The 27,875-nt window shown below is 36.1% G+C and overlaps 1 protein-coding gene and 1 pseudogene across 1 annotated transcript in view; one reads left to right on the forward strand and one right to left on the reverse strand.

Annotated features, from left to right (window-relative positions):
• The window catches only part of Dach2 (dachshund family transcription factor 2), a 520,209-nt gene that overhangs the window by 93,916 nt on the left and 398,418 nt on the right, over window positions 1-27,875 (forward strand). The gene's annotated exons all lie outside the window — the stretch shown is intronic.
• On the reverse strand, window positions 24,332-25,145 carry LOC127184613 (G/T mismatch-specific thymine DNA glycosylase-like; annotated as a pseudogene).

The raw sequence follows: 27,875 nt of genomic DNA on the forward strand, positions 1-27,875 counted from the left end.
AGCTCAGCCAGGAATTCTGGATTCAAACTGCACACTGTGTCTAACCAGAGTCTTAGAGCTGGGACTGTGCCAAAAGCTCAGCTAGAGTCTCTGGGCCCAATCTGTCTACCAAGCACAGTTAGGGACTCTGGCCCCAAACTGCACACCAACCTCCACCCGAGTCTTCGGGGTGGAATTGTGCACCGGGCTCAGCCAGGGACTCTGGACTCACACTGCGCGCTGAGTTTAGCCTGGGACTTTGGGCCTAAACTGCGTGGATAGTCCAGCCAGAGTCTTAGGGCCGCTGAGCCTGTGCGCACAACTCAGGTAGAGTCTCTGGGCCCAATCTGCCCAGCAAGTCCAGCTAGGGCCTCTGGGATGAATCTGAGTGCTGACCTCAGCCTGCGTCAGAGTCTCAGAACTGCCCGCTGAGCTGAGCTAGTGTCTCAGGAAGAACTGCTCGCTGAGCTGAACTAGTGCTTCCAGTGGAACTGAGTGCTCCGCCCAGCCTGCGTCACAGCAGGAGAACTGCGGCTGAGCTGAGCTGGTGCCTACGGTGGAACTGAGCGCTCCGCCCAGCCTGTGTCACAGCAGGGGAGCTGTGGCTGCGCTGAGCAAGTGCCTAGGGCAGAATTGCTTGCTGAGCTGAGCCAGTGCCTCCACGGCACTGTGCACTGAGCTGAACCCAGGACTCTGGGGCTGAACTGCCCACCGAGTCTAGTTTGGGTCCCAAGGCACCACGTGACCCAAATCTTGCCCAGAGTCCCCTCTTTTGCAGCAACTCCCACTGGCCACAATACTACTCGCCTCTACCGGAAGGCTCTGAGCTGCAAACCTCAGCCACCGCCGCTGCTGATGCTCATGCCGCTGGTGCTGCTACTGCTGCTGCCTCTGCCACTGCTGCTCTGATCTGAGAAACTCCTAGCTTCTCCTGTGTTCAGGGGCACGCAGGTCCTCCGCACTCTGGTCCCTCCAAACCATGGAGCACTCCTGCTGCCGTGGTGTAGGGACCTTGGTGTTCCTGGCTTAGAAATATGTGCAATTCCCTGAATTGTTCACTGGAGCTTCCAAACATGGTCCACACTGTTCGCCACCATCTTGGATCCTCCAATTTTTTATATTTTTAAATATAAAGGTACTATAGACTAAATAGTTCATGAAAAACATCCTTGTAAGATCATGGAACAGCAAAAATTGTTGTCTTGTTTTTGAAAAATGTTCCTTTAATTTATTATGATAACATAGATTTTATTTTATTTTTTTCTCTTTTTTTATTAATTTATTCTTGTTACATCTCAATGTTTATCCCATCCCTTGTATCCTCCCATTCCTCCCCCCCCCATTTTCCCATTATTCCCCTCCCCTATGACTGTTCCTGAGGGGGATTACGTCCCCCTATATATTCTCATAGGGTATCAAGTCTCTTCTTGGCTACTTGCTGTCCTTCCTCTGAGTGCCACCAGGTCTCCCCCTCCAGGGGACATGGTCAAATGTGAGGCACCAGAGTACGTGAGAAAGTCGTATCACACTTTCCACTCAACTGTAGAGAATATTCTGACCATTGGCTAGATCTGGGAAGGGGTTTAAAGTTTACCTCCTGTATTGTCCTTGGCTGGTGCCTTAGTTTAAGCGGGACCCCTGGGCCCAAATCTGCCTATCATATTGTTCTACTTGTAGATTTCTAGGACCCTCTGGATCCTTTTATTTTGCTGTTCTCCCATGCGTCTCTCATTTAGAGTCCCAATAGGATGCCTTCCCCTCTGTCCCGGTTTCCTGGTAAGCGAAGGCTTTCGTGGGACATGCCCCTTGGGCTAGTATGCAGATATAAGTGAGTATATACCATTTGATTCTTTCTGCTTCTGGGTTAACTCACTCATTATGATCATTTCTAGCTCAATCCATTTATCCACAAATTTCGGGAATTCCTTGTTTTTAATAGCTGAGAAGCCACTTAGAAGAAAAAGTGGGAAAGAGCCTGGAACATATTGGCACAGGAGACAACTTCCTGAACAGAACACCAACGGCCCAGGCCTTAATGTCAACCATTAATAAATGGGACCTCATGAGGCTGAGAAGCTTCTGTAAGGCAGGAGACACTGTCAAGAGAACAAAGCGACAGCCTACAGACTGGGAAAAAATCTTCACCAACCCTACATCTGACAAAGGTCTAATATCCAAAATATATAAAGAACTCAAGAAATTAAACACCACAAAACCGAATAACCCAATTGAGAAATGGGGCTTGGAACTAAACAGAGAATTCTCAACAGAGGAGTATCAAATGGCTGAGAAACACTTAAAGAAATGCTCAACCTCCTTAGTCATCAGGGAAATGCAAATCAAAACAACTCTGAGATTCCATCTTACACCCATCAGAATGGCTAAGATCAAAAATTCAAGTGACACCACATGCTGGCGAGGATGTGGGGAGAGAGGAACACTCCTTCATTTCTGGTGGGAATGCAAACTAGTACAGCCACTTTGGAAATCTATCTGGTGCTATCTCAGAAAAATGGGAATAGGGCTTCCTCAAGACCCAGCTATTCCACTCCTTGGAATATACCCAGAAGATGCTCCAGCACACAACAAGAAAATTTGCTCAACCATGTTCATAGCAGCCTTATTCATAATAGCCAGAACATGGAAACAGCCTAAGTGTCCCTCAGTAGAAGAGTGGATAAAGAAACTGTGATTTTATTTTATTGATAGAATTATTTCCTTTTCAGATTTATTTTGATCCAGAGTATCTTTTACAAGCTAAACATTTTTTTTTGATTAAGAAAGCTTTTGTGAACATCAATTAGAATAACCAAATTAAAATACAACAGAATATTTTAGTAACTTTAAATATAAACTTGATATTTTAGTAGCTTTATATTTAAACTTGACTATACAATTTATAGAAATCTTATAATATGGCACATGAATATTATATTTACTAGATTTCTTCTCATTCAATTTCCTGTGATATAACATTTATTATAATTGAACAGATATTTAGAGCAGATAGCAAATCAAATTGAGACAATGAAAATGCTCATGAAAGGATTAATGATATAGTATAAAGTGAGTGCACTTAGTGGCCCATTTGTTATGCACAATAAAAGGAATATGAAGAAGAAATGCGATGTGTATGTCATATGTGACCTATATTGTCCTTACAATATTGAACTAAGATGTTGAATTCAGTGATGGCAAGAGCAATAATGACTATAACACATGTAGAAACATCCATTATTTGTAGCTTCCAGTTGCTTCAGTCATGGAAAATTAGACATGGCAGAGAAGAGATAGGATTATTTTTATATATTCTGGAAGGTTAATAAAGAACATGATAAAATTTGTTAATATTTTTACTAAAACACAATGGGCTATACAATAGATGAAATTAATTTAGCAGAATATTCTGTTATAGATGTGTCAAATATAGGTTAATAAATGTCATTGAAAGCATTTTAGTCTTGTAGACCCTGTCTTTATGCTTCAGTGCTAAAAATTGTTTTTGAAATATAAAGAAAATTAGTCTGGAAATATAAAGAAACTACCTTGTGGTCAATGATAGTCTTAACTACTTGTCAATCAAAAGCAGAAGTTTGTTGAGACATTTAATTACAAGATAATGTAGTCATCAAAATGTCGTTGTAGTAACTGACAGCTCATTTTGGTCTGAAAGCATGCTACTACCTCCCTTGAGGTCAGACATGTTCTGAGGGTAACTTAGTAATGACAAGCCCTTTATTATCACGTTACGACATTAAAAAATTGCAATTATACTAATAAATTAATAACAGTAATAAAATGACAGTCATAATTGCATAATATACAAGTTGTCAACTGCATTTTTGTTACATGGTTAGAATTTTTATCTTATCAGTATATTTGCATTATGTTAATGCACAGACAGAAGGATTTTTACAAATTTTCAAGACATCTCCATACATATGTGGTGCTAGTGTTTCCATATTTTGATACCACTTTTCTTCCTTCTAGTTTCTCTTTTACTGTCTTACAGTGCCTTAAAATAAGAAGAATTAGTAATTGCCACATGATCTAGTGTTAATGAGAACTTAACATCTTTATTACTTCATAAAACTTTATTTTCTGTAATATTAAGAACACGTTTGTTTTAATCCATCTCTTTTCATAATTCATCTAGAAAAAAATGAAAGGAAAATGCTAGGGTTTTATATGTGCTTTGCTTTTATTTCACCACTCTTTTTACATTGAGGGTGGTGGAGAACACATTACATATAGTCAGCTATCTAGCACATATAATTTATAGAATGGATGTACTTATGAAAAAATGTTAGTAAATTATTTTAAATGTCTGCAGATATGATTTTAATATTTAGAACAATATAAATAAATGTTGATATGATCTTTGATTTTCTAACTATGCATAAATATAGAAAATAAACCTCTATGTATATGCCTTATTCTGATTTGAAAGGAATGAATAGCACCTTTAGTGATTGGCTAATAACAGATTTATATGTGGAGTGATAAAGCCAGAATTTTGTAGTTGGTGGCTGATGTTATTTAGAGAACGTGTGAAGAAAATGCTTAGAGAGATGCTTCTTCTTTACAGACAGTTAATTTAATGCTTTTAGAAAATTTCTTCTCAGAAGGAAGAAAGCCCCTATACTGAATTTCTCCTCTTAGTATATGATTGCAACTATTTATATCATCTCTTGAACATACTGAAAAACTTCTTCGTTTTGACAGAATTAAAGGTTTGCTCTTTGATATGCAAAAGTATAAAATTTGCTCAATCTCCTTTAGAGTTAAAACTTTAATAAACTGTTTAAAGAGGAAAACATGGGAGTAGTACATAAAATGTTGTAAATCCTGTTTCTTATATGTTTTATATAGCGACTGGGAGTCTTGCATTGTTTTATTTCCTTCATGTGTAGTTGCAAATTTTCAAACAACAGTGATAACGATAACAATATTTCACTTGGTAGAATTTCCTACGTTTCTTAAACCGATTTATTCTTTTGGGGGTATATTTTCATGGTAATATGTAAAGTGTTCCTAAAATATGAGAGGTATTTTGAAATGAAGAATTTAAGGTGTCAGGATGACAAAAAGCATTTCTTAAACTCTAGATATGGAATTAAAATGTAAGTAATCTATCTGATGGTTTTTTTAATTAAACTGCCAAATTTATTTTATGACAGTTTTTTTTTTTATCAAGAGCTCTCTATTAGGAAATAGAACATGTGAATTCTAATTTAGGCTTTTCTATTTTTGGGCACACAGGAGATAGGGACAACTTATGTCCTAACCTATGCTAATATGTACTATATCATTAAGATAAAAACTTGGCCCTAGCCGTGTTTTATTGTTGCTAAAATTGGTCTGTGACAGGGCACACTGTTACTTTTTCTTCATTTGAAATACAGACAAACTTGCAATGTGGATATGTGGATTTTCAAAAGCAAATGAATTCTATGAGCTTGTACTTTTTAATCATAAAGTTCCTTTTGCATGAATATATAGCAATTTTTAATGTGCCAAGGTAAATAAAAATGTATTTTGCTCAAATAGAGCTGTTCAGTTTGTGATATCCAAGGCTGAATTGATTTAAGCATAGAGTTACATTTACTGAGAATCAAGTGAAAATGTTTTAATACAGGTCAACTGGCTACTGTGTGAAATACTTAATAAGATAGTGAGACTTAGTGTCAGCTGGGCAATGGGAGAGCTAGATGATTTTTTATATTCAATTATACCTTGAGATTTTATGTTTTTACAAATTTCACCAGCATCTCTTTTATTTATTTAATAAATATAGTATACCTTCAAATATATGTAACCAGACATACACACACACACACATACACACACACACACTAGAGAGAGAGAGAGAGAGAGAGAGAGAGAGAGAGAGAGAGAGACAGACAGACAGAGAATTCCGCTTTAGAATGACTCTTCCATGCATTTTATTATCTATTAAAAAGCTGTGGCTATAGAAGTCACTTGCACATATTATAAACATATACGGCTACAATGTTTCTCTTTAGAATATTGATTTATAACCTCCTGTGGTATTGTAAAAGAGGGTTCAGATTCATACTAAGCAGGTGCTTTGGAATGTAGTAAATCCTACTAGATGAAACTGCATGAAGAATGGTTTTGGAGAGGAGTTTTGTTCCTCAAGCAACTGAGCACAATCAAATATAGACTCCAAGAGAAAGAAAAAACAGTGCTAGTTTTACTATTACTACATGTGACAATCTGTAGTCAATTTAAACATTTATGTGGAATTATCGGAAAATATTGATAGTATATTTAGTGTTTATAATATTAATAGTATTATGTGATGTTATGTAAAGTACATTGTTCTTGTGTCCATGTGCATTAGCTATCTATATTCGAAGTATTTGTCAGTGAGCTCATTCATAACTGAACACTCTGTCATTCTTACAAAAAGTTCAAAAATGAGTGAGATGACAGACAGAAAAACAGAATATATATTAACTATGATCTTCCAATTCCTTTTTAATATCCAGTAAAATAACTTAAGAAAGTAAGGCTTATTGGAAAGTGGGTTAATTTTAGTCATATGAACAGTACATTTGAATTCATTCATTTTAATTAAACTGTCTTTACACTCCACTGGTATTAGTTTATCCTTGCCATTTTATTACCTTATTATTCAATTTACATCTTTACTGTTTTATATAAAAATATTGTTTAATCAAATTATTGTTTTATTAGCTAATTGCTATTTATATCCAGATTTTTATCTTTTAAATATTAAAAATTATTTTTTGACATTTCAAAATTTCAAAGCACTAACATTACAGTGATATGATCTGGGGAAAAGGCTTAGTTATACAGACATAGATAGCATTTGGGTAACTTATAGCTGTGTCAAAAGGAGGACCTTTTGTGGATTATGGGCTATTTTTCAGGATCTTAGAAGAACCATGGAAATAGAGATCTAGTTCTAGTCCTTGATTTGATACTCACTAGATATAGTTTTCGTAAATCACTTTGTTTCTCTGAGTTGTAGGTTTTTTTAATTCTTCACTTGCATTGACATACTCTCTTTAAATGAGTTATCTGAATACTGAATATAAAACATCTGCCAAGTGTTTGTGTGCAAATGTCTATTTGTGAAGTGTTGAAACTTCATTCTCTGTCATGATGCTCCTCTGAAAGATTTCTGAGAATCATTTACTCACAATACAGCATGAATGGTACTTCTTAGAGCTGTGGAATCTGTAGCCCTTGTTATCATTTAAACATTCCCAGTTATCTTCTTTTTAAGTGGATATAAATAGAATATGGTTAAATAAATAAGCATAAATATACATGTGCAAGAATGAAATTATACAATTTCCTTTTTTTTACACTTACTTTAAATTTTTGAGGATTCCATACATGAGTACTATATTTCCATTATTTCTACCCTACTCTGTCCTCTGTGCAATTCCTCCCTTGTCTTACCAATGTCTCTCAAATTCATGGCCTCTTCTTTTTAAATTAGTCTTGTTACATACCCTCATGTACATGCATATGTAGACATAGTTGCTGATTCCATTTAATGTTGTGTAGATGAATATTTGGGACTGGATAACCTATCCCATGTGGAAGGATGATTCTTTTCTCAACAATCTTTAATTTCCTGTAGCTCTTCACATAGTGCTAGAACCTTGTGAAATTACTCCCATTCAACTGGCACATCAACTGGTACTATGATTGTTTAGGCCTTGTTTAGGCAACTATACTGCTAAGAGTTCATGAATGTAAATGTCATGCAGAATATATACTTTCGAAGCAGGTTTCCTGATCCTATGTCTCTTACAATCTTCCTGTCCACTTTGCCTTGTGTCCTCTGATCTTTAGGTGTAGGAGTTGTGGTCCGTACTTACCAATTGAGGTTGGGTACCATCCCTCAATGAATCAATTGTTCTCTTTGGGTTGACCAGTTGTGGCTTTATGTGATAATATCTGCTGCAAGAAGAAGCTTTGTTGATGAAGGGCTAGAGCTACATGTATCTGTAGGTACAAGTGTAAGAGTTCAGGATGTAGTTAGGCATTATACTGGCTTAGGTAAGTGGATGTATTAGGATCTCCTCTAGGTTCCATGGACACACCAGGCACTGGTAGTTGACTATGCCTTTAGGGCCAAGGTTGAACTCTTGCCTATTGAATAGTCCTTAAGTACTATTAAATGAATGCTGATTAAGCTGAAGATATAAGCCCTACTATGGCACCCCTAGGACAATTAAAAGTTTTTACATTAATTTTTATTTTGTTTGGAAGGGTGTTTAGCCTATACATATATATGTTTTTGCACCATGTTTATTCCAGCTCCTGGGACAATTCTTTTAAAAACAGAAGTTCTCTATAGTCAATCCAAATCAGGTAAGAGAACTGGAGATCACTGAAACTTTCTCTTTACTCAGGATGTTATACAGTACACCTTCAGCAGTCAGGATGAAACAATGAGTATTTAAAAATGATAAGTCTTAGCAGGTTAAGGTGACTGCCACCAAGCTTGAGGACCCAAATTTGATTCCTGTAAGCCATCTGGTGGAAGGAAAGAATGGACACCTGTGCACTGTCTCCTGGTCTACACATCGTCATGTGCACTGTAGCACAGACATGCATCCCATCCCTAATGATAAAGACATACAATAAAATTGTTTTGAAATAATGGTAAAATTGAACATAAAGGAAATCTTAATAGAAATATTCTCCTAATTAGTTGTAGATTCTAGTACTATCTCCACCTCTGGCTTTCCTTTTTGCAAAGGAACGCATATATTCTCAAGGCAGCCTTTTACTGCAATCTGAGAAATTGACAAAGGGAAAGACATATTAGACTAAGATTTCTGTTTATGCTCTTCTGATTGGCAATTGCATATTATCAATGTTCTTTACCAGGTAATGATACCAAGCACTAGGAAAAAGTCTTAAATATAAATGATTTATCTTCTGTCTATAGAATAACTATATCCAGAATAATAAACATGTAGGAAAAGTGAGTAACTTTTGCAGTAGTTTCATTTTTCTCAGAATCATCACTATATATAATAGGCATAGCAGATCATTCATTCAATTTAACCTCTTTCTAGATGAAAATAAAAAATCTTGAAAACAACCATAACTCAGCTCTGAAATATCCTCAGCCCAATGAGACTTTTCTTATGTATCCCATTTCTCGGTTTTCTGATGTTCATCATTTATTTTCATGATCACGAGGATATCGGAAACATGTTTTTGCTCAACTCACAATTAATTATCATTTTAATGTTTTGTCTTCCATTTTGCATATGTATATTTCTCTTTCTTTCTTATAATTAACTTTCTTTTGTCATTCTAATAAATCTTATTTTGCATTTCTTCTTCACCTGTGAGTTTAGTTCTCAGCAGGTTTTTTTTTTTTTTTTACTCTTCCTTTCCTCACTGGACATATCACTTATTATAACTACACATGAGAACACAAAATAATTTCATTCACACTCAGCATGTCAAACGTTGCTTTAATTTTTATGTGTCCATCAAGCTAGGTTACCTCTTTCCTTTTAGTAATTGATGTTTTACAAGGTCTAACAGGGCAAAAACATTGCTCAGGGCATGTGCAGCACATTATATTTAAGATAAAAACAGGAATTAGACTCGTGAGCTTGTTAGTAACCTGATAGTAAGCTTGTAGTAATTACATGCCATAGAGAAAGCCATCCACTTGAAGAATTTTATTCACAGAGATAACTGTCACCCATAAAGTCAAATTGGAGGTAAAATATGTGAAACTGTTTGCTTCTCAGATTTTCAAATAAGAATTCTAAGAGCCGTTTAGGTAATTCTTTTGCAGGTTTGTGAATTTTTCTTTTTAATTCATGCTATAAACATTTTTGTAATTTTTATTTCCTGTGATGAGCAAAATCATCTAAATATCTGTATTTCAACAGAAAATATGAAAAAAAATCTGAGAGAAAAATGGCATTTGATTTTGAGACCTGGCACTTGCCCTTTGTTTTGAGACACTAAACACGATGTATTTCGTAGGTTTGCTCATTGGTCTTGGAAAGAATATATGCTTGGAAAGAAAGCATATATTTGGTTTTCAAGCTGCCTTTAATTCCTGAGCTGCAATCACAAATAAATCTTTCTTGCTTGCTCTCATTTCCCTTTTTGCATCTTAGGACAGCAATTAGGAGGGGTTGGGTGAATAGGTTACCATTTTATCTATCTTTATTATTCTGGCTGATAAAGCTACTTAATAAAGGAAAACTATAATTCTTTATATCTGCATGACTAATTTATGCTCTTTGCCCTGGAAAAGTGCTACATTGAAGATAAGAATGTTGTTTTAAACTACTGAAAATAGTTGGTTTGACTACTTCACAGTGACGTAATTCCTTCACAAAACAGATTTTTCTGTGTATATGTAATTGGGGAAGGGTATACATCTTGGAACATTATAGTGGTGTGATGAGGTAAAAGAATCATGTAGAAATTGTTACTATAACATAATTGAGAAACATAAAGAGAAGCTGAGCATCTGTATGATAAACACTCTTATAATTAGCAAGATCATTAGCATGGACAGAGTATACTTTAGTAATCATAAAGAAGTCTGTAAACTAAGCAGTTAGCTTAACTATGAAGAGGGAAAAAAACTGAAATAAGTGATATACAGCTAAATAGGCTTTTCAGAATCTCCAAGGAGGTGACTTGTCTGTTGATGGCCAGTGGGGGTGGAAGAGTGAAATAATTACTTAACAGCGTGTAAACAATGTGGGGTGTGGAGTATGCTTCCCCTCCCCCCCCTTTTCATTGAGAGAGTTTCTTGTTGTGCTGGCTCCACTGGGACAGGCAGCAGAGAAATTTGATTAAATGGATGCCTGGGGTCATGACCCTGTCTAAACGTGGTGCAGCTCTCAGCTTTAATCAAAGATTTTTTTTCTTACTTAAAAAATACTCTGACCTTGTTCTATTTGAGTACGAGTGAACATTGATTTGGCTTGTGGTTGGACAGAAGGATAAGTTTGTGAGCATTTCATTTACAGAAAAGAAACAGCAAGAGGAGACAGTCTTCTAGCACAATAGTACTTCTATTCTTGTTTTAGATTATATTATGGGACTTTGATTTGCTGATAGCTTATCAACAGCCAGCAGGATTTTGAATTCTCTTAGAATTCATGAGAACTCACTTGTTACAAACCACTGTTGACATTCATTTGAGTGTTCAGATTTTTATAACATTGCAGTTGATATGCTATTCCCATATTTTGAGAAATCTTTTAGAATGGCTTTGCTTTGAGATGGTGTTTTAAAATAATTTTCAAATCATTTTAAAAAATATATTTTATTAATTTATTCATATTACTTCTCAATTGTTATCCCATCCCTTGTATCCTCCCAATCCTCCCTCCCTCCCATTTCCCCTTACTCCCCTCTCCTATGACTGTGACTGAGGGGAACCTCCTCCCCCTGTACATGCTCATAGGATATCAAGTCTCTTCTTGGTAGCCTGCTATCCTTCCTCTGAGTGCCACCAGGCCTCTCCATCCAGGGGACGTGGTCAAATATGGGGCACCAGAGTTCATGTGAAAGTCAATCTCCATTCTCCACTTAACGGTGGAGAATGCCCTGCCCATTGGCTAGATCTGGGTATGGGTTTGAAGTTTACTGCAAGTATTTTCCTTGGCTGGTGCCATAGTTTTAGCAGGACCCCTGAGCCCAGATCTGCCCATCATAATGTTCTTCTTGTAGGTTTCTAGGACCGTCTGGATCCTTCTATTTCTCCATTCTCCCATGTTTCTCTCATCTAGAGTCCCAGTAGGATGTCCTCCTCTGTGACCCACTTTCCTGGTAAGTGAAGACTTTCATGGGACACATCCCTTGGGCTAGTGTCCAGATATAAGTGAGTATATACCATTTGACTCTTTCTGCTTCTGGGTTAACTCACTCATTATGGTCATGCTCCAGCACACAACAAGAACATTTGCTCAACCATGTTCATAGCAGCCTTATTCATAATAGCCAGAACCTGGAAACAGCCTAAGTGTCCCTCAGTAGAAGAATGGATCAAGAAACTGTGGTACATTTACAGTATGGAATACTACTCAGCTATTAAAAACAAAGAATTCCCAAAATTGGTGGACAAATAGTTTTCAAATCATTTTTAAGGAAAATTGAGAAAACTACATGCTCACAGAATCACCAGAATAGTGTTCCCTTGTGACTCACATAAAACTAGCAAAATTGAAACTTTCATGTTTAGACATGTGGCATAGTAAAGTTGCTTATAGTGATACACTTCTTTTTCATTAATATTTCTTTTAAGAAATGCCAAAAACCCAAGGACAAAACAAAACAAAACAAAACAAACAAACAAACAAAAAAAGAAATGCCAAATTGGATACAGTTAGTTAACTGTTTTCTTTATAGGAATGTAATTTACAAGAACATATAATGGATTCATGAATAATGAGCTAAATACTTTTTGATGCTAACTAGGCTTTATGATAAGTGTGTCAAAGTGATAACTCTGTGTGTAAAGTGGGTTGCTATTATGCCTGATCACACAACTTAGATCTTTAGTATCTAAACAGGAGAAGTAGAGAACAGACCTCAGTAAATTGCCCTCTGATCTTCAAATGTGTGCCATGGCACACACCCAACACTTGCACACACACATGTGTGTACATGCATGCACAGAAGCACATGCACACACCCTTCCAAATAAGTAAGTGAGTAAGTAAATAAATAAATAAAATCTAAGCATACTAAACTTACAGATAATAAGATAGAAGGTCTAGATTCTGGTACTTTTGTGTTACCTCTTGCCTTAGAATATCAAATACTCTAACTTATAACGTAAATCTATGAAGATGTAAGAAAACGTTTGCTTGTTTAATCACAGACAGGTGCTTATCATCCAGTCTGACAATAATATTATAAAGAGTTATTATCTTAATTCCACATTTATTCATGAGTAAGTAGCATAAAAATGTGCATATCAGATCATTATTATGGAATATCAGCACATCTATTGATTCAGCATGGTTTTATACTGTCAAATATCTACTCCTTGGAATATACCCAGAAGATGCTCCAGCACACAACAAGAACATTTGCTGAACCATGTTCATAGCAGCCTTATTCATAATAGCCAGAACATGGAAACAGCCTAAGTGTCCCTCAGTAGAAGAATGGATAAAGAAACTATGGTACATATACACTATGGACTACTACTCAGCTATTAAAAACAAGGAATTCCCGAAATTTGTGGACAAATGGATTGAGCTAGAAATGATCATAATGAGTGAGTTAACCTAGAAGCAGAAAGACTCAAATGGTATATACTCACTTATATCTGGACACTAGCTAATGGGGCATGTCCCATGAAAGTCTTCACTTACCAGGAAAGTGGGACACAGGGGAGGACATGCTATTGGGACTCTAGATTAGAGAAGCATGGGAGAATGGCAAATAGAAGGATCCAGAGGGTCCTAGAAACCTACAAGAAGGACATTATGACAGGTGGATCTGGGCCCAGGGGTCCTGCTAAAACTATGGCACCAGCCAAGGACTATGTGCAGTAAATAGAACCCCTACCCAGATCTACCCGATGGACAGGACATTTTCCACAGTTGAGTGGAGAGTGGGGTCTGACTTTCACATGAACTCTGGTGTCCCATATTTGACCACATCCTCTGCATGGGGAGGCCTGGTGGCACTCAGAGGAAGGATAGCAGGTTACCAAGAAGAGACTTGGTACCCTATGAGCATATACAGGGGGAGGAGTTACCCCTTAGTTCCAGCCCTAGGGGAGGGGAGTAGGGGGAAAGCAGGAGGAAAGGAGGAATGGGAGGATACAAGGGATGGGTTAACAATTGAGATATATTATGAGTAAATTAATAAAATATTAAAAATATCTACTTTCACTCACAATATAAGAAATTGTGGATTATTAAGAATGTGCTGTCATTGATATATATTATTGATTTGCAGTGTGTGTGTGTGTGTGTGTGTGTGTGTGTGTGTGTGTTAGGTATAGTTGTAAAGAAGAAGAGACATGTAACAATTTCAGGGCCTTTCTCTCTATATTTGGAATCTGTTTTTATTAATAATGATATATATATACAAACAAAGCAAAACTAAACAAAATCAAGAATTGATTTTTGTTTTAATCTAAGCTTACAAGTTGCGGTTTGAAAAGACTTTTAGCAACATAGGAGTTTTTGGTTTAATGATTGGTTAACCTAAAAATCAAGGTAAGTGAAGGATCATTTTCCTGAAGAAAGAGTAAAAGCAGTGAGTCAAGAAACTCAGGAGAAGTAGGAGGAGGGAAAGGTACCATGTAGTAGAGTTATAAAAGAGTAACTTTCCATTTTAATTTGTGGCCCGTGTTTTGTTCTTATGGTATTAGAATCACTAAATTCACTACCTAGAAAACAATGCAGATGGTTAACAACGGTTTTTTGGCATATTGTATAGTACCTTGCTAATCTGACCTATTGATATTCATTTTACTTAAAAAATTGCATGTATCATTTTGAAAATGTCTCAATCAAAAACCATGTATGTGTTTCTATGTGTGTGTAGGGGAAGTGTTGTTTTATGTTTGAATATGTACATGTATCATAACCCATGTGGAGGTTGGAGTTAACAACATTGAGTATTGGTAGTCATTTTTCATCTTGTTTGAGGCAGAGTCTCCTTTGTCATTTACACTATGTTGTTACTTCAGACTTCTTGACTCATAAATTTCTGGATATTTTTCCTGATCTGCCTCCCATCTTGCCACAGGAAGACATTACTGAGTCTTCCTTTGGCATGGGTGGAGCTCTAAAGTCAGGTCAGTGTGCATGCACAACAAGCACTTTTCCCTGCTGAGCCATCTCCTTGGCTTCAAATATCTTGCTTTTTCAAAAATCATCAGTATATACTTGAAATATTACATACTAGGCACTAAATTGTGCCTAAATATCATAATTATTCTGGCCTCTAAGTATTAACTATTGGTTCAAATTATGTAGAATTAGATCAACTTTTTAGCTCTTTTTAACAAGGAGCACTTTAATCCATTAGCAATAAAATGTGGTAGATTTTAATTGCTGTCTCATCTTTCCTGTTGAAGGTCTCTTTATATTGTAATTAGTCAATTTGTACATTGACTATAGAATTTCTTCAACTTTTTTGAAGGTTTACTCCCCAAATACATTGAAAATTTTTATTATAGAAAATTTATTATAAACATAGCATTGATCTGTTTGAGTCACTGGGAATTAAAAATGCTGAAATGTAATAATCACTGAACTGATAGCACCAATTATGCTGAACTGAATAATTTCTTTAAAGAGAGATTTAAATTCTGAGTAATATTTTACATTTAAGGTTTGACTAAGAAAAAACAAAAATACCATGTGGCAGATTAGAGAATTCCGTCAGTTCAATATTGTATAACAAATCAGTTTTATCTCTTAAATGTGTAAAATCATATTACAAGAAAATACTGTCTGAATAAAAGCATCTGTGTCATATAATTTTTTATCAACTAGCTTTAAATAATTTATGCTCTTTTGTTTTCTACTGATATTTTCTGTGCTTAGTTCTTTCTAAATTGATAAAATAACACTTCGTTTGCAAAGAAAAGTTATTGAGATTTGGATTATTAAAACTTCAGGCACACAGTCACCTAGGACTGTGTGAGGGAAGTGTATTACTCTTGATTTCCTATTGGCATAGGACTTCATATCTAGATATATTAATGCTGTAATACTGTTTATAATTAATTTTAGATTGTGTTAAATGATTTTTAAAAAATAAATAAATCATTATTCTTTTTAAAATCAATGATTTATTAATTTTTTAAAAACCAGGCATAAATCACTGTGATTTAATGATTCTCAGTGCATAGCTTTTTCAATATTCAAGTTTATCATTTTACACATCTTAATTTATACTTTTTGAAGCATTTGTACTCAGCAATTACCTCTTAATTTTATTTCCTGAATTCCCAAATAAAACACACCTTTAAAACGATATAGTGAGTACATATTTTAAACTCATGAACTCTTTTTTAATTAATATTTTTGTATTTTCATAACATTTATATTATTATGTATATATAATAAACTACATAGAGAAGGAGAACCACGAAATAATCAGGAATTATGTTAATGTTATATTCACAGTGTTTTGGCTATTTGTGTTTGGTAGCCTTGAAGAAACTATCTTTCCTATCTTGCTGAGTGTAAAATTCTGAATGTAAATCAGTATCTATCATATCTCATCTTTATCAACTTAAAACATCTATGTAGGCCTAAAAACATCTTAAAGAGGATGATTCTGCTTGTTAATTTCTTAAGATCATATCATTGAACACCTCTACTATATGGCAGGGAGGATGTAAGTGAGCCTTACCCTCAATTTTAGTCTGAATTCTCCAGTGAGTCTGTGGAAAGGTCAACAAGGTCATTCCTTTCCACATTACTGACAGTAGCAAGTGTGGCTGTTTAGACAGAACTGGAAGCAAGAAGGTAGTAAGGAGAGAATGAAAGCTAATAGTGAGAATTAGTAACTACTGGACAATTCTAAACATAGGAAAAATGTGCTCTTGGTGACATACATAAAAAAAAAAAAGAAAAGCTTGACACTTCCTTATATAGCACTCTTTTAGCAATACTGATCAAAAAGCAGTAGATAACTGGAAGAAAGCATTGAGATGTGAGCTTTCATAGGGTTAATTTAGCTTAGAAGGTTCGCTCTTTGACAATTAGTTCAAAATTAAATTGAAAGGAATATTAAACAACCTGTATTAGATGACAGCATAAAACAAGGGATAGCTTTAAAACTGGTAGTATTTCTCAAAGTTCAGTTATGATACGTTTTAAAGAGATCAGAAGAAGAGAATTTGTCAGACGCAATTTAAACTTTTTTGTAATTCCATTTAAGAGAGTATATTTCATAGATATTTTATGTCCATGTGGCAAATGAAGTAAATTCATTTTTATATTTCTGTCATACTTGATTTATCAAGTTGGTAATAATAAAAACATTTGTATCCATATTATTTTCTTGACACTCAAATTAGGGCTTTTTAATATTTTGAACTTGATAAATGTAGACCTAAAATCCAATAAAATATGAATTACTATTACTACTACTACTGCTGCTGCTGTTGTTGCTGTTGCTGCTGCTGCTCCTCCTCCTCCTACTGCTACTACTACTGTTGCTGCTATTCCCATTTGACACACCAGTATACTAAGTCACAAAATGATTGTATTACTCAACAATGTGTTATACTTAGAAATATAGTTTACCATCAAATTCCTGGAGGGTAACCAAGAGTAATGGCATAGATTATAGTGCTTGGGGTTAAGGGGATATGACTGACCAAGAACTCGAATAGAGGTAACCCAGTCCTTGCACTGGGCTTTGTAGTTGATAACCTATACTGTCTGGTAGAGACACTGTCCCTCTGTTATAGACAAATCTATTTATTCTCTTTTATACATGTGTATATATATTTAGGAAACCTTTAGAGTAGTAGATTTCCATATGAATTTCTTGAAGCACTTGAAACCATTCTAATGGAGGTAATATGCAATCTTTGCATTTCTATGATGCTGAACATTCAAAATATTTCTTAGTCATTTGTATTTCATCCTTTTAGAAATATTTTCATGCCTCATTTTTAGCTGGGCAGCTTAATTTTTTCCCTTGGGGTTTAGTTATTTGACTTCTTGTATATCTAAAAACAAACTGTTTGTCAGATGCATAGCTAGTTAAGGTTTTTTCCCCCAACTCTGTAGTATCTTATTTTGTTTTTAGTTTTTGTTTGTTTGTTTATTGTTTTTGATGGTACCTTTTGCTATACAGAAGATTTTAGCTTCACGAATTTACATTTGTTCATTCTGGTCTTAATGCCTTCACTACTGGGGTCTAGTTCCTTTCCTTTGTCTGTAAGCTGAAGTGTATCCCCTTTGTCATCTAACCGATTCAGCATATAGTTTTATATTGAGGTATTTAATTCAGTTGGAGTTGAGTTTTTACAGAGAGAGAGGTAAAGACCCAGTTTAAGTCATTAATATGTATGTATGCAGTGTTTCTAACACCATTTGTTACAGATGCTGCCTTTTCTCTACTAAAAAATTTGGTCTTGTGGTCAAATATCAGGTGGCTATTGGAGTATGTGTTTGTACCTGGGTTCTCAATTATATCTATTAGTGTGTTTTGTGTGATTATTTTATGTTCTTATTATTACAGATTTTTAAATCTTAAGTGGTGATACTCTGGCACTATTTTTAACGTTTGTTTGTTTTGGATGTCCTGATTCATTTTGTTTCCATATGAATTTAAATATCATTTTTTTCTCAATTTCCATCAAGAGTTACATTGGAATTTTGATGGAATCACATTGAATATGTAGCTTGTTTTTGTTAGGATGACTTTTTTTTATCATATTAATTCCTTAATCCAATAGCATGAAGGGGTATGTCCATCTAATGGTACCTTCTACAATTCATTCAGAGTCCCAAAGTTTTCATTGTATATATCTTTCACTTGCATGTTTAAATTTAGTACAAGTTTTTTTTAGGTTACTCTCTTTGGTAACATTTTTCTAATTTCTTAATAGGTTTGTCATTGATATAAATAAGGCTTTCTGTATTAATTTGTATTTTTCCACTTTGCTGAACAACTTTTTAAGCTGTAGAATTTTTCTGTTGACTTATGCAACATTTTACACATGGAATCATACTAATTGTAAATAAGGATACTTTGAATTATTTCTTTCTTATTTGTATCCCTTTTATCTCTGTCACTAGTCTTACTGCTATAGATAAGAATTTAAGGACTATATTGAACAAGATTGGAAAGACTCAGTATCTTTGTCTTGTTCCTGATTTTAATGAAGATCTTTAAAGTATTTGTTAAGTATGATGTTGTTGTTTAGTTGCTTTTATTATGTTGATGTTTGTTCTCTGTTCACCAGTCCTTTTATTAGTAAGAGATTCTGGATTCTCTCAAAGGACTTTATCTATTAGATGGACACATTTTTTTATTCTTCAGTCTATTTACATCACAGACTGTGTTTTTTTAATTTACATATCTTGAACCATCCCTGCATCTCTGGGCTAAAGTTGACTTGATTGTGGCGAATGGTGTTTGTGATATGTTCTCAAGATTGGTCTGTAAGTATTTCATTGGGACGTTTTTGAACCTATGTTCCTCCAGGGAGATTAGTCTATAGTTTTTTTTTCTTTGTTCTGTATTTTTTCGTTTAGAAATCAAGATAGAGCTAGCTTCATAAAATAAGTTAAATTATGCTTTTCTGTTCTGTTTTATAGAATAGATTGATAAAAATCAGTCTTAGTTATTCCTTTATTATATAAAGAATTTTGCAGTAAATTCATCTGGATCTGGGTGGTTTTTTTTTCTTTTTGGAAAGTGTTTTATTGCTGATTCAGTCTTATGCTTGTGTCAGGTGTACTTAAACTTTTTATTTCTTCTTGATTTAAATATAAGTGTTTCCAGTTCGGTGGAATCAAAGTTTTTAAAGTATATTCTTATACTTTTGAGCATTCCATTAATACTTTTTTCTATGACTTTTTTGAAAATATTTTCGGTGGTTTTGACCTGATTTCCTCTCCTTCTTTTACACCTATTAGTAGTAGGTTTACTCTCCTTGAATTGTCTTAGGGTTTCCCATTGTTTCTTTGATTTCTAAAAATTCATCATTTTGTTTGCATTTGTGATCCGTTTATTCTGCTGTGTCTTCTAGGCCTTCGTGAGTGAGGTAACTCAGATCCAAACAGACACACATGGCATATTCTCACTCATAAGTGGATATTAGGCTATTAATCCAGCTTAATAACATTACAATACAGAGACTAATGAGCCAACCAAGGTCTATGTGGGACGTGGACCTAGACCTTCTGCTCAAATGTAGTAGATAGGCAGCACAGTCTCCAAGTGGGTACTACAACATGTGGCATACGGACTACTTTTGACATGGATTCAGGCCTCTTAAAGTTGTTCACTTATACCCTGGTGGGGTAGCCTTGCCAGGCCACAGAAGAAGAGATTACAGGTAGTACAGAGGACCCTGGATAAGCAGAGAAGGGCTCCCTTTGCTAAGGACTAGGGGTGGGGGGAAAGGATATGAGGCAAGGGATGGGATAGGAAGGGCATGAGGGAGTGGGTTGGATCAGGAGGTGATGAGGGAGGGGTCTTCAATAGGGATGTAAAGAATTCAAACTGCAGAACAAGCAGGGAACTAATTGCTAATTCCACTGCATGGGAACACTTCTGAGACTGGCTGAGATACGAAGGTTTATGCATAGACTAGGTTTCATGTTGGTCACAGATAATCTGTGACTTATAATTAGAGATCATTCTTAGTATGGCATGAAGGAAGATTTGCAGATGTCTTACTTCTACTCATACAATGAGAAGAGAGCTAGCCTTAATTACTCTGTAATTCCTGCACACCTCGTACCATCACAATATTAGAACTGTATAATGCTTGTGAGATAATATGTTTTCAGAACAAAAGAACTGGACACTGACACTGGATCAGACCCGACAGGATTCATTCCTCTCCTCAAGATGGATGCTGACATTCTGCACCCTCCATGTTCCAGCCCCAGGTGCCTCAGTTGCTGTTGCCCATCAGAACAGGACAGCTTCCAGGACAATGTTGTAGAAAGTTTCTGATCCCAATTGGTCCAGCAGTTCAGACTGTCCCACAAAGGACTCCTATTAAGCCTGGAATTTCACAACTTTTGAAAAATGGACCACAAATGCTATCCCTTGCTTACTTAACAATTTTCTCCAATTTTGCTGGGTGCCCTTCAAATCAGCCTGAAGAAACCTTAAGAGAACGACATCCTATTTCCTTTAGAGGGGTTGGATAGGTTTCTGTTTACTCTCTTGGTTTACAGATACTTATTTTCATTGGGAGTTGGTTATAAGTACTATTGGTCTTTTACAGAGAGGAAACTAGATTTGACTCAGGGACACATCTCTTTTCCTTTATCTTTCTTTTGTAGGTAAGAAGATAGTAACTGAAAAGAAAGAAAGAGGGATAAAGAAATATATAGTGAGGATAGACCAAAAGGTAGATTATTGAATCTATTCCTCATCTCAAGACCCTAATTGTTACTCACAAATAAGGTTATTTTTTTAATTCAATGGTATTGAATTTTGTATATTGATGCAAATCATGCTCATGTCAAAAACTAATCTAATTTTATCATAAGAATATATACTCTAGGCCTAAAAGACATAATTCTATAGATATATGAGGTAGAATAGTTAAACAGGGTCTTCAGAAAACCTCAGAGACCTACAGAATATGGCATTTAAAGATGTTTTTGTTATTCTAAAGATTCTTTGACAACAAGACAAGTTAATTTCTGGCAACACCCAGACTTCATCAAAGAAAGAGATGAGCATCAAAGAACTTCCTTATGGAGTTGGCTTCAAATGTGGCAAACCAGCCACTGGGCAAAATGTCCTCATTTCTGCCACAGACAGAATTCAGCCTAAAATGGTCAAGTTAAGATGCAGGCAGAGTCGACACCCAAACTCTGCCAAGGCAGGGTAAGCAAGTCCTCAATTGTTCCTGCCTCAGGCTTATTTAAGCCTATCAGATATATTGTGCCAGCAGGCTGAAGATGATGTTCCAATGCTATAGAGAGTGTTGGGTGACTGCTCAGGTAATAAACTTTCTCAGTCATTTTTTCATTTTGGACTCTGCTAACCCACACTCCAGGTTCATTCAGGTATTTAAGTATTATCCTTTCTTAAGTCCCTGATGGATTTGAAGACCAGATAGTTTAGTCTTTCAATTAAGCTTAGTAGTTTAGGCTTTACGATGTTTTTAGATCAAGATAGATGTTTTAAGTTAACAGAGATGATATTAATCTCCATTCAGAAATTTAGATACAACAACATAGGAAAGATGATTACTTCAAGTTTGCCAAATACAAATGGCCAAAAGACTATGAATGTAACATATAATTCCTGATTGTTTCATGGTTCTTCCTGCTGTATGTAGTTTATTTTACTCATGTGTAATAATATAAATTTATATGTTAAAAAGAAATATAATAAAAATATTTTCAAAAAATTTATCATTTTGTTTGCATTTGTGATCCATTTATTCTGCCACATCTTCTAGGCTTCCTAATATTATTTTTTTCAATTGATCCATTATATTGTTGAAACTTCATTTGGAACCTTTTTTTCTTTTCTTTTAGCTTACTGATTTCTTTTTTCAAAATTTATTTTGGGTTACTTTAGAAATCTTATCAAATTTTATTTTCAGTCCTTGAAATGTTTGTTTTTATTATTTTATTCATTTGTTTTCTTTGTGTTTTTTGTTCTTCAATCATGATTTATTCATATCCTCATTGAACTCCAAATGTACTTATTATTGCTATTTTGAAATCATTGTCTTGTGTGTCTTCTATGTTGCTTTTCTCAGGAACAGTCTCTGAGATTCTTGGCAGAGACAAATTTTATGGTTGTTCTTCTTTTTCATGTTTTTGTGAAAGCACATAGGTGTCAAGAATTAGGACATATTGGAAGATTTTTCCATTTTATTTAATAAATATTTTTACATATCCATTTATATTATTTTACACACACACATGTACACAAACACACACCCCCAAGAACTGCCTACAGTAAGAAGAACCACAAAACAATCAGGAATTATATAAATGCTACAGTCATAGTGTTTTGGATATTTGTATTTGGCCACCTTGAAGAAAATATCGTTCCTATCTTGGTGCATATAAAATTCTGAATGTAAAACAATATCTATCTATCTCATCATTATCAACTTAAAACATCTATCTAGACCTGAAAACATTTTAACCCCTAAACAACTAAGCTTAATTATGAAACTAAACTATCTGGTTGTCAACCCCATCAGAGACTTGATAAGGAATAAAATTGATTACATGAGTATGCTATGAGTGCAGGTTAGTAGATTTCCAAATGAGAAGATGACAGAGACAGTTTGCTACCTGAATAGTCACCCAAAACTCTCTATAATATTGGAGTATCATCTTTAGCTTTCTGGCCCAATATATGTGACAGACATATTTATGAGGCAGGAAATATTGAGGACTTACTTACCTTGTCTTGGCAGAGTTTGGCTTTCGATTCTGCCTACATCTAGTCTTGCCTATTTTTTAGGCAGAATTCTGTCTGTGGTAGAAATGAGGGATTTTGCCCAGTGGCTTGTTTGCCACATGTGAAGCCATCTCCATAAGGAGGTTCTTTGATATTCATCATCCTCTTTGAGGTAGGCTGGATGTTGCCAGGAGTTAACCTTTCTCTTTGTCAGTGAATCTCTAAACTAATAAAAACATATTTAAGTGCCATATTATTATGTCTCTGAGGTTTTTGAAGACCTCATCTAACTATTTCAACTTATTTTTCTATAGAATCATATCTATTTGTTACACCTAGGATTTATACTCTTGTGATACAAGTAAACTAGTTATTGATATGACCACAAGTTGATCAACTAACAATTAACTTGTATAACTTACTTACTCTAAGCAGCCAGCAATAACACTTTCAAAGAATTGGAAGTAAGCCTTGTATTATACTTGAATTGTATGGGTACAATATTGCATAATAGGGTAATAGTGTGTGTGAAGAAAATTCCTAAATTTAAATTATGTACAAGTGTATCTAAAATTAAACTTATTTTGCCTCTATATACCAAATTCTATACCAGTGAATTAAAAATAACCCTGTGACTAAGAGTTAAGGCACTGAGTTGAGGAGTAGATTCACTGATCTACTTTTTGATCTATCTTCACTATATACTTCTATATCTCCTTTTGTTCTTTTTAACCCCTATATGCAAACATAAGAATAAAAGTAAAGGGAAGGAGAGAGATCCCTGAGTCTAATCTTTTTTTATCCTTAAATAAGACAAATAATAACTTATAACCAATTCCCAATGAAAATAAACATATATCACCCAAGAAAGCAATGAAAAACCTACACAACCCCCCTTAAAGAAAATAGGAAGTCATTTACTTAAGGTTTCTTCTGGCTGATTTGGGGTGAATAATATTTTGTAGAGGCCCAAATAAAATTGGGGAAATAGTTAAACAATCTAGGAATATCATTTGTCATCCAGATTCAAAATGTTGAGAAATTACAGGCTTAATCAGAGTTCTGTGTAGGACAGTCAGAAATGCTGGACCAATTGGGACTGGAAGCTTTCTTCAAAGCTATCCTGGGAGCGGTCCTGTTCTGATGAGGCACAGCAATTGAAGCACTTTTTTTCTGCAACATGAAGGATGCAGGATTTCAGGGTCCAGCACGCTAAGAGGAATGCATCCTGTCAGGTCTGATCCATGTTACATACACTGCCTTTCAGCTAATCTCTTAAGTCCTTCAGCTTAATACAGTAATGAACTTGAGAAAAATGAGCACAGCTAGCACTGGAAGACAGCATGACTTAGCAGAGAGTTTCTGTGCCTGGGATCTTATGGAATTGAAGCCCATATTCCAAGTTCTTAACCTTTAGTCCAAAAACTTCTTTATGGCTGGTATTTCTCCAGTTTCTGCATTAGGATCAGCCCTCCTTCCCAAAATTCTGGACAGATCCTTGCTGCCTGGCTGTTGGTGAAGCTGATGCCACGTTTCCTGGGTAGAGTGTGGTCATCCATGTTGTTCAGCCGAACCTTATTCAGTCCTGAAATGAACAAACACTTCCAGAAGTGATTTTTCAAGCCCAGGGTAATGATGCCCTTTGTAAGCAGCATTAGTTCTGGGTTAATGGCAATAATAACAATGTCCAGATTGAAGGTCAAAATATCAGGACAGTCTTGGTGAAAAGCTCAGCTTCAGAAACACCATTGAAATGGTCCACTTTTCTTTTTACTTTAAGTATCTGTGATTTTTTCCCTTGCTTTTATTTTCTTTTATTTTGTGGACTTGCTGTTTTTTTTTTTTTTTTTTTTTTTTTTTTTTTACTTAAGGCCCTTGTGTTCTGCTGCTCTGGCTTTTCTCTTCCTTATTTTTGGAGCCTCTAGTACAGGTTCCTGGGCAGAAACTTCTGCTAGCATCTGCTGCTCCACCGTAATGGCCATGTTTGGATCTTCTGCCATCATTTGTTGATTTGGCAATGAACAAAAAGGCTGAACTTATTCCAGAGAATAGCACAGGATCTAGGTAGCTGGTGGACTGATGGAGCTGGCCTCAGCCCCTTCCAAGCTCCTACATCACTGAGGTCCTATGCACACTTTTGCCTCCCTCCAAAAAGGCCTGCAGTCTTGCCATCACATCTAAAGTCTTCTTCTTGTGCTTCATGGACATTCATATTTCCAGGGCTTGTTGTAGTAATATCACTGGTTTCTGGTGGTGTTATGGGGCTCTGAGTTTTGTTGCTAGTCTTCCTGCACTGCCTTCTAGGCATCTGGTTGTCTCTGGTGTTAGCAGGCCTAGAGTTTCCTTCAATGCGGTCACTGTCTGTGTCCCATGTGGGCCAGGCTGGTTGGGAAAAATCAATAAGAGCTTCAAGGCAAAGGCTGTTTGCTAGGGCTCCCCAGAGGCCTCCTCAGGATGTTGGACAGTGGGTGTTAGATCCTGTACCCAGCTCAGTTCAGATGAGTTCCCTATCTCTATCACAGTTGGGTCAGGCAGGAGAGGAGAGGGGTGATAGATTTCCAAGCCCAAAATTGTCCAAGTGCCCTACAATCCTTTCAAGATAGAAGGGCTCTGTCTATCTGCTGTGCTCCAGATGGGCGAGGCCACTAAGCACCTGCGGTGGGGGGGGGGGGGAGCTGCGAGATATACAAGCTTGAAGCTGCTCCAGTGCCGTACAGACCTTGTTGAGTTGGCAGCAAATGTGAGTCTTGGCCTATGCTGGATTCAGCTCTGCCTTTCTGCTTTGTATCCCAGATGGGCCAGGCTGGTAGGCAGTTGTTGGTGTGAGGGAGATCTGAGCCCAAAGGTCTGGGGTGTTTCACAGGCCTTCTCAAGATGGCAGAGCTCTGCTTATCTGCCCTGTGCCCCAGAAGGGCTACTCCAGTAAGCAGCTAAGGGAACTTTCTTGCAGATGCACTTGACTCTCCTTGCAGCTGTGTTTTACAACTTGTCACTGTGACCCAGAAATACGGATTTTAATTCTTTTTTGTCTCTCAGTAAGCAGCTGGAGGGCTGAGAGAGATAGGAGCTCAAAACTGCTCTGGTGCTCCACAGGCATTTTTGAGATGGCAAAGCTCTACCTATCTGCTCTGTGACCCAGATGGGCTAGGCTGGTAAGCAGCTGGCAGGCTGAGAGAGATCAGAGCTCAAAAGTGCTTGGGTGCTGCACACTCTTTCTCAGAATGGCAGCTAATGTGGATTGTGTCCAGTGTCAGGACTCAACTCTGCCTGTCTGCTCTGTGTCCCAGATATAGTAAGGAGCAGACACGTGGAGAGAACCCAAAGCTATATGAGTGTCTCACAGTTTTTTCAAGATGGCAGCTAGTGTAGGTTGTCCCTTGGGATTTTTCTATGGGTTAGCTGGGTGGCGAGGGGTTGGACCCACCCGTGCTCCACACAATGTGGGTCTCTCTTACCTGGGATTCAGCAGCACTGGTGTTTTCTAACTCTCAGTTTGGTCTTTAGGTCACTGTGCAGTTGTGGTTTTCCTGCTGTTGAGAAGCAGTATGCAATAGGTGCCACAATCTCAGATTCCCCCAAAAGTTTATTTAAAATATGTTTTTCTGGTTTAATTTTGTTGATATTTGCTTCTAATCTAATATATTAGGTTTTGAATTAGCTAGTTGGTATTTCAGGTTCAGTATTGGGGCCACTCAGTATTAATATGTGAACTAAAGGTGCCACATTTCAGCACGAGTAAATCTTTCCTAGAGCTGGTTATTGTTAAAGATCATCAGTAGACTATGGAGGGAGGGGACAGAAGGGTTGTATTGGTGGGGTTGGAGTCTCTGCAGGAGTCTGTGGTGTTACTTGTGAATAGTACATTGAGACTCTTGAGAGGTTCTTAGGTGCTGGGATTGATGAGGGCTAGGACATAGGCAGTGCTATTTGGGGAAGGTATGTATAACTCAGGCAGTAGAATAGGGGTCCCAATGTATATAGCTGATGCAACTCATGGAAGGTGACTGGAACTCTATGTCAACCTCAGGTTCAGGGGGTGGAATAATGGAGGGAGTCGGAGGAGAGAGGTGCTACAAAGGGGATGTACACTTGACTAGATATTGTCCTCAGGTGGAGGGGCTGTTTAAATATACTTACTTGTGTGCTTGTACACTGCATAGTAATCTGTCCAAATCCTAGAGAAGGCCCACATTTATACCATTTCCATTCATGTGTCCTTGTAGTTTAAATGTCATAAATTTATTTTTTACAATAAGTATTTATTGGTAAAATTATTTAAGTTTGGTTATATTTCTTCATTCCTAATACACACAGAAAAAAGTCACTCCAATATCTCATTCCAATTCAGAATCCTCATTTTAACTATCATAAGATAAACTAATATAAAGTATGGATAAGAATATCATTTGTTTATGAAGAAATTTTTTAAAAAGTTCATGTGGATGGGAACAGTGTATACTTCTTTCTTCTTAAGATAAGTACATAAAATCAAGTAGCTGACTTGTAAGATAGTGTGTTCTTTGTCCTACACATCTATTTCTTTTATTTTAGTTATACGTGAAAGCTTAGTTCATGAAGATTTTAAAATTTTTCCTTCCCCACTAAAATAGCATTCCTTTGCTAAAGGTGAAATAATATTTATATTATATAATGTGTAACATGCATATTGGTTGGTTTTGTGCTCTGAGATCTTGTGGGAAAAAGTTGACCACATAAAATCATCCAGAACACAGACTCTTTAATTTAAGAATCAAGTCTGCCTATTATTCATTTTC

Source organism: Acomys russatus, chromosome X (genome assembly GCF_903995435.1).
Source record: "Acomys russatus chromosome X, mAcoRus1.1, whole genome shotgun sequence".
NCBI lineage: Eukaryota > Metazoa > Chordata > Mammalia > Rodentia > Muridae > Acomys > Acomys russatus.